This window comes from Sarcophilus harrisii, chromosome 4, assembly GCF_902635505.1.
Source record: "Sarcophilus harrisii chromosome 4, mSarHar1.11, whole genome shotgun sequence".
NCBI classification, from domain to species: Eukaryota; Metazoa; Chordata; class Mammalia; order Dasyuromorphia; family Dasyuridae; genus Sarcophilus; species Sarcophilus harrisii.
Genome location: NC_045429.1, coordinates 456,830,618 through 456,839,214, shown reverse-complemented (window position 1 = coordinate 456,839,214; position 8,597 = coordinate 456,830,618).

Genomic DNA, 8,597 nt, shown 5'->3' with positions numbered 1-8,597 from the left:
AACCTTTTGTTCCAATTTTTCCCCTCCTTCCCCCCAATAGCAGGTTGACATGTTAAATATATTAAAGTAGAAGTTAAATACAATATATGTATACATGTCCAAACAATTATTTTGCTGTACAAAAAGAGTTGGACTTTGAAATAGTGTACACTTAGCCTGTGAAGGAAGTCCAAAATGCAGGTGGACAAAAAGAGAGGGATTGGGAATTCTATGTAGTGGTTCATAGTCACCTCCCAGAGTTCTTTCGCTGGGTGCAACTGGTTCAGTTCATTACTGCTCTATTGGAACTGATTTGGTTCATCTCATCGCTGAAGACGGCCACGTCCATCAGAATTGATCATCATATAGTATTGTTGTTGAAATATATGATGATCTCCTGGTCCTGCTCATTTCACTCAGCATCAGTTCGTGTCTCTCCAGGCCTTTCTGTATTCATCCTGCTGGTCATTTCTTACAGAACAATAATATTCCATAACATTCATATACCACAATTTACCCAGCCATTCTCCAATTGATGGGCATCCACTCAGTTTCCAGTTTCTAGCCACTACAAAAAGGGCTGCCACAAACATTCTTGCACATACAGGTCCCTTTCCCTTCTTTAGAATCTCTTTGCCATATAAGCCCAGTAGTAACACTGCTGGATCAAAGGGGATGTACAATTTGATAACTTTTTGAGCAGAATTCCAAATCGCTCTCCAGAATGGCTGGATGTATTCACATTTCCACCAACCATGAATCAGTGTCCCTGTTTTCCCACATCCCCTCCAACATTCTGCATTATCTTTCCCTGTCATTCTAGCCAGTCTGACAGGTGTGTAGTGGTATCTCAGAGTTGTCTTAATTTGCATTTCTCTGATTAATAATGACTTGGAGCATCTTTTCATATGGCCTATGGTCCCCTGTATGTCTCTGCCCTTCCTCCCAGCATGGAGCTGAGGGGGTGGTTTATTCGCCCGCTTGTGACGTGCTTCAAAGGGGCCCAAATACACGTCTGGCCCAAGCATGGAGCTCACAGAGGGAACTCCAGGGGAAGTGCCCTGGTCCGGCTGAAAAGGAGGGCTCTACAATGGCCCCCATGAGGTTCTCCGACACCCGAGAGGCAGGAGGACTGCGCTGGAACCATGGGGGCGAGTTCTGGCTTCTAACAGTGCGGCCACCGAAGCCCGACTCCAAAGTTCCTGGCCTAGAAACTGCTTGGGAGCGTTTCCTTAGTGGGAGTTCTCAAGGCCAATAAAATCCAGCTCCAAGAAGAAAAGTAAGATTTATATACGTAAGGGGCGGATGCTCCGTGTTGTTTGGCTCATGTAGGTTATGTAGGTCCTTGTGGGTCTGTCTAAATGTGACACACGGAAGAGCAAGAGTCTCCTCCCCCTCCCCTTCTCGACAGGAAGTTGAGGTCAAAGGCTGGCCACCCTCATCTCCTCAGACAGTCAAGCTGAACTATCTCTGCTCCTTTGAACGGTGGGAATAGTTTTTTAAGTTCAAGCTATTTTTCTGGTCACTCTCCCTTCGTGGGAATAAGTGCCCTCAGCGAGGCTGCCCGACAGCCAGCCAATAAGGGGACTTGGCCAAAGTGAAGCAAAAGGGAAAGCAGAGAAAACACATCATGGGAAAATATACACTAAGCCACAGAAGGAGAAAATAAACTGTCCCGTTGGGAACAAGAGGACAGAGACGGAGACAGAGGGAGGGACAGAGAGAGAGACAGAGGGAGGGACAGAGATAAGGGAGGGGCAGAGGCAGAGACAGAGACAGACACACACACAGTGTCAGCTCTCACACAAAGGGGAGATTTCCAGCTGGGGAGGGGACAGTTCCCCTCTATGCCGTTCCCTTCCCAGACTTTCTCCCCCAGGAGAGTCTGGAGCCCCACGTCTCTCGCCAGTCTCTGCGGCCCTCACAGCCCCGCCCCCCTGCAGGTTCTCTGCCTCCAGGACTCAATCTCCTCCTCTGGGAGAGGCTCTTGCAAATGCTCCTGGGAGTCAAGACGCAGCGTATATTTAATCAGGGGGTTAATTACACAGTATTTGTGGGCCAGGTTGAAGCCTGGAGCATCAGTAGGAAATGCTCCCTGTGGGTTCTTTGTATTTGAATGTGAACAAGCCCTTGGCGGGCAGGGACCCATTCATTTTGTCTCCTGCTCCCTGGCGCCCGGCAGAGTGCGCTCCCTCAGCGTGGGCCGCGTGGCTGCATGAGTGTTAACTGTCCAGACTTAAAGGGATGGAGAAAAAGCTACGGATGCAGAATGAACTTTTTGAATTAAAAGCTACGGATGCAGAATGAACTTTTTGAATTAAAGCTGGTTTCGTTTTCAGAACGTGGACAATTCTGTAACTTAGGCCCTGAAAAACCCTGTGTCCCAGTTTCCCCCCTGCCCCCACCCCCTCCCCTAGATGCCAAGTGGTCCAATACATGTGAAACGTGGTAGAAATATGTGGGAAATCCAATATATGCGGGCGGATTTGTAGTTATTGCGCTGCATGAGAAAAGTCAAATAGAAAAGAAGAAAGTAAATGAGAAAGAAAACCAGCCGCAAGCAAGTAACCCAGTGAGAATGTGCACGGTGCTCCCCATCAGTCCCACTGTCCAAGGGAGCATGTGCGCGGTGCTCCCCACTCGGTCCCACAGTCCAAGGGAGCATGCGCGCAGTGCTCCCCACTCAGTCCCACTGCCCAAGGGAGCATGCGCGCGGTGCTCCCCACTGGGTCCCATTGTCCAAGAGAGAATGCGCGCAGTGCTCCCCACTCAGTCCCACTGCCCAAGGGAGCATGCGCACGGTGCTCCCCACTGGGTCCCACTGTCCAAGAGAGAATGCGCCCAGTGCTCCCCACTCGGTCCCACTGCCCAAGGGAGCATGCGCGCGGTGCTCCCCACTGGGTCCCACTGTCCAAGAGAGAATGCGCGCAGTGCTCCCCACTCGGTCCCACTGCCCAAGGGAGCATGCGCGCAGTGCTCCCCACTCGGTCCCACTGCCCAAGGGAGCATGCGCTTGCAGTGCTCCCCACTCGGTCCCACTGCCCAAGGGAGCATGCGCGCGGTGCTCCCCACTGGGTCCCGCAGTCCTCTCTGGGGCAGACGCTCTCCATCACAAGGCCTGGAACTGGCCCGAATCCCCGCACTGTTGGAAAGAGCCACGTCCGTCAGAACTGATCAGTGTATATAACCTTGTTGGGGGCAGAATAAACTTAAACATTTACACGCTCACATTTACACGCTCACACTCACACTGTCACACTCACACGCACTCCCCCTCCCCCCAAACGTTCGCCGCCCGAAGCCGAAGGAGGAGGACTTGTCCCGGGGCCGTTCGGAAGCCCCCGTGACCCCCCCCAGGCTCACTTCGCCCGAGGCCGAGAATGGAAACCTGGGGTCTTTCAGTCACCGAGTGGGTCACAGGATTGAGAGCCCGCTGGGCGCGAGCCCGGGAGGTACCGCCGCGGAGCGGCCGCAGCCCGGGCTCCCAGCACCCTCCGGGCTCCCAGGAGGCCGCGCGGGACCCCCCCTCCCATCCCCCAGCCTCCCGGGAGGAGGGTCCTCCCCATCCTTCCTCCCTCTCTCCGAGCCTCTCTCTCCGCCTGCGCGCAGGGTAACTGCCCCACCTGGTGGCCGCGGCTGGCCACTGCACGCTCGCCTCCCGCAGGCTCCTGGAGACTTTGCCGCATCCTCCGGCGGGGGAGGACCAGAGCATCCCACAGGAAGCCTCAGTGGCGAGCAGGGAGTCGGGCCTCCGTACTTAGGGAGGAGGGAAATGAGGCAGACAGAGGGCAGATGGCTTGCTCTGGGTCACACAGGGGCATGATTCAAACCCAGGTCTTCCCGACTCTTGACCCGGTGCCCTCTCCCACCCGCCATGCTACCTCTCAAACAGGGGGGAGGGTCCGTCCGGGGAGGACCCAGAGATGCGGGGCAGGAGGAGGCTGTTCACCAGCCTAGAGGGAGCAAAGGGTGAAGGGAGGGTTTTGAGTCTTTCTAGCTGTGTGATCCTGGGCAAGTCACTTAAGGGCAACTGCCGCAGGGAAACACAACGGAAAACAAGAAAGAGTGGCAAGGAGGTTTGGAAGGGCAGGGATGATTTCCTTTGAGGGAGACCAGGGAAGTCTGCATGGAAGGCCAAGGATTCCCAAGGGAAGAGGGTGGAAGAGAGATGGAGCAGATCCTGTAAGGTGGGAATGCGGGGCTGGCACAGCAGTGCTGTAAAATTAAGCTGGGAAGCTTCACCAGAGCTAGACTGAGCCGCGAGTTAAATGCCAGGCTGACTGCATTTTGTCCTAGAAACAAGAGGGAAATGCAGGGAAGTAGCAGAGTCACCTCGGTGTCCCGCCTTCAACGGTATCTGCAGCTACCGCTGCTAAATGTGCCGAATGGGTCTGGAGCTAAATGTGATCTGTGTCCTCAGGGTTAACACCGTGCATGATATACGGGAAACCCTTACCAGCTCTTTCATTAATTAATTATCATCCAATCCATCAAGCCCTGGCCAGAGCCAGGGGTAGGGAGATGATGTTGGAGGCTGTGTGGAATACGAATAGGAGAGTCCGGGAGAGCGAGTGTGGAAGCTACAAATTCCAAAGCCATGACTCCTGCCAGCAAGAAGCGAGCAGTGACTGATCCAGCTGCCGGAATGCTCTTCTTGCCTGATTGATTTCTTCAGACTAAAGCTGAACTTGGGTTGTACAGAGCGTGTTCAGGTTGACGTGTAACCGAGTGATGGTGTTTTGGCAAGATGACCCAAACCTTGGGGGGAAGGTCCCTTCCCTTCTTCCTCTTCTGCTCTCCTAACTCCAAGGCATCTCCCCTCACAGTCGCTGGTTTAACACTCTGGGGTGGCAAGGAAATCTCCAAGAGACAATGGGGTGGGAAGGGGAGCTATTCCCCCAAGGAGTATGGACTCAACTGCTCCCACTGCCATCTGCCTTTGCTTAGTTGTGTTTCCTTTTCTGAGCAGGTGATCAAACGTCAGCCTTGAGGTAGATGTGTCCAGTTTTGGAATTGCCTTCCTGAGTTCAAGAGGTCTGGAGAGCCTTCCTGAGTACCACGAGAGAAGCTGGTTGGCAGCTGAAGCTTCTGCAAAGGATAGATTAAAAAAAAACTGGCCCAAGCCTGTTTTACCAGCAGCCACGTGCCAAGAATTGTTTGGACAGTGCAGAATCAAGTGCAATGTAACAGTGTTGATTAGCAGTCATACCTCCCTCTTTCTGTTTTTGTGTGTGTGTGTTTGTGTGTGTGCTTTTTATTTTAACGAGTTATTAGTTAAATTATGGAATCCTGTTGTCAAGTGATCAAATGCAGATGTGTGAATGTTCTATGCTTAGTATTCTTTTGGGGTGTAGAAAATACAGTTATTCCTTCTACATTGTGACTTTCCTCATCAGGGTTTCAAGATATCATAGTTTGGCATAAAAAATTAAATGGGCATTTGGGGAGAGTTTGTGGAAGCCATAGATAAGATATGAAAGCTAGCAGATAATGCAGGAAAAGTTTAGAAACTCAGCAATGCATAAAATATATGTATGGTATTATATGATATCGACCCAAATTTTACAGTAAGATACAATAAACATCTCATAAACAAAAAAAGAAAAAATTCAGACTTCTTCTTTGGTATGAAGGGGGGGGTGTCAAAAATTTTTACACAGATTTTCCAGACCATGGGGTTGCTGCTCCCCTAACCTTCACGATATGGAAGGAATAACTGTAAATATCTACTTTATATCTGAATCATATTGTATAATGAGTACTTGCTTAATTTTTTTTGGGGGGGAAAATGGCAATGTGAAGTTGGCTCCAAATTTTGAAATAATATAGTGGGGGGTTGATGAATTAAAGAGCATGAGAATAAAAGAGCATGACCTCCCTATCCCTTATCTGAGGCCAGGCTCCCTAGTGATGAGATTTGGCAACAAATGATGGGATTGGGGTAGAAATTACTAGTTTGAAATAGGCACAAGACATGTGTCAAATTTACTCTTTGCTAAACTGTGCCTTTATTTGTTTCTTTGTTTCTTTGTTTGTTTGTTTTATTAAAGCGTTTTATTTTCAAAACATATGCATGGATAATTTTTCAACATTGACCCTTGCAAAACCTTGTGTTCCAATTTCCTCTCCTTCCCCCACCTATCCCCCAGATGGCAAGTAATTCAATATATGTTAAACATATTAAAATATATGTTAAATTCATTTTATATATATACATATTTATACAATTATCATGTTACATAAGAAAAGTCAGATCAAAAAGAAAAAATGAGAAAGAAAACAAAAAGCAAGCAAACAACAAAAAGAGTGAGAATGTTATGTTGTGACTCACAGTTCTCTGGCTCTCCCCATCACAAGACCATTGGAATATTGACCTCAGTCATCTCATTGTGGGTAAGAGTCACGTCCATCAGAAATGATCATCTTATAATCTTGCTGTTGTTGTTGTACCTTTATGAGAAGAGGTTATGGATAAAATGAAGAGATGAAATAGACACAAGGAGTGATAAATACAAAATGCATTTGGGAGAGCATCAAGGAAGGTGTGTGGTTTTCTAAAAAAACAATTAAGGGAAAAGAGAAGCTCCCTAGTGAGTTCCAATACCAGAAAAAAAAGGAATATGCTTTGAGGTGGGCGTACACCATTGTTTGGCAGGCCAAATCCTATAAAGGATTTAGCACCCTAAAAGGAGACAACATGAGGCATGGGCAGTCAGGGTGGGTATGGGAACCATGAAGCAGAACAGTATGGCGGCTAACCCATCAGCATAGGGGATTTTGACATGACTTGCCTTTCTGACTGGATACACTATGATGGGATTTCCCAAGACGTCCACCGGGGTTGGGACTGTAAGGCTGAGCTGATCCCTATCAGTGACCTTTCCTACTTGCCTAAGGGAGTATCATAATCTTATCAGTACTTCCGGCTTTCTCTGCCAACCCCACCTTGTTAGCTGGAGCTCTAGAACAGAACCCAACTACAGGACTGGGTCCATTGCAAAGGGCCCCTCAGGGAGAAGGGAGCTGGTGAAGGATCCCAGCTTCTTTGCCCCCCAGCTGCAAAGTGTTCAGTGTTAGAAAAATTACACAAAATTAGCTTTTAGGTTTTAGAATTTGTTTTGGATACAATCTCTGGTTATCCTACTTAACTGGCCATTGATCTTTTGTGATCTCAGATAAGTCAATCCATCCCGTTGAGGATTTCTTCAGCTTAAAATGGAGTGACTAGCATTGTTTACTCCCTGGTACTCCTCACCTTCTCCTCAGAATATCCAGTAGCCTTCTAGGCTCAGAGCAGGTGTCACATTTTGTTTGAGGCTTTTCTAGATTTCCTACCCTTTCTTCTATAGGCCTTCTCTATTCCACTCAGAAATTACATTATATTTTCTTGCGTAAGAAGAACTCTCCTGGTGAGATTTCAATAAGAGCTGAAGGTCAGGGGTGAAAGACAGACATTGACATAACAACAGGAGTGCCATCAGATTCAAAATAGGTATTGTTGGTCACTCCTTTTTTGTTTCAAATCTTACTGACTACATTTGGGATTTTTTTGGCAAAGATTTTAGAGGTTTGCCATTGGCCTCTCCAGCTCATTTTTCAGATGAGGAAACTGAGGCAACAGGATGAAGTGACCTGTCCAGGGTCATACATCTAGTAAGTATCTCAGGCCAGATTTGAGCTCAGGAAGCATCTTCTGTCTGCTTCTATTTACTATCCATCTGGCTGCCCTCCAAATAGATATTCCCTATTTGGAAAGAATGGGAAGCTCAAATACCTTGATTTTCCTTAGTCAGAGCCAGCAAGACAATGAATTTGTCTCCAGAGCATTCATACTTTTTTTTCCCCTCCAGGACTAACCCTAACCCTAACCCTAACCCTAACCCTAACTTATCTGCATATGATTCCTTAACAAGTATAGGCAGTAAACTAATTTACCCTAAGATCAGATGGAGACTGAATGAAGGAGCTTTGAAGTCGGGAAAAAATAATGTGGAATAGGGCATGCTCTCGTATTTGGACTGGAGCTGACAAACAGTCTCAGAGCTGAGCCATTTAAGGGTCAAAGAAAAGCCTCTGCCCCAACCGAGCTGGAACATTCATACTAGCCAGCCGAAGAGGATGTGTAGCTGCCCATTGAAGAGGCACTTTGTGCTGAGAAGAGCCCGGCGATTGAGCAACCTGCCTAACCTGGCCTGCTGAGAGCCCAATGGGTGCTGGGAGGACATGCTCTCTCAGAGAGGGAAAGGACATCTGGGGCTCTGCAGGGCTGGGGCCTGGGTTGCCCTGGCCATGTGGTTCCCTCCACGTGTGTCCCAATACCGTTGTACTGTGAGTTAGTGTGAACTCTTCCCCTTTCCTAGGTGAGAGATTACGTCCTGGTTTTGGGGGAAATGTTTTATAACAATCATCAGGGTCCAGCATTATTCATTATTCATCCATTATTATCCATCCATATTAATTTTTGTTAATTCTTTCTATGCCCTTTGAGTAAATGCCTTTGCCAAAGAACTCACCCGGGTGTGCTGCTAGATCACTTGGGCTACAGTAGGGCTAAAGCGAATTGCAAGGGGCTAATTCCCAGGGGTGACTTTTGTAAAATGGCTCGTTCCCTGGGTGGG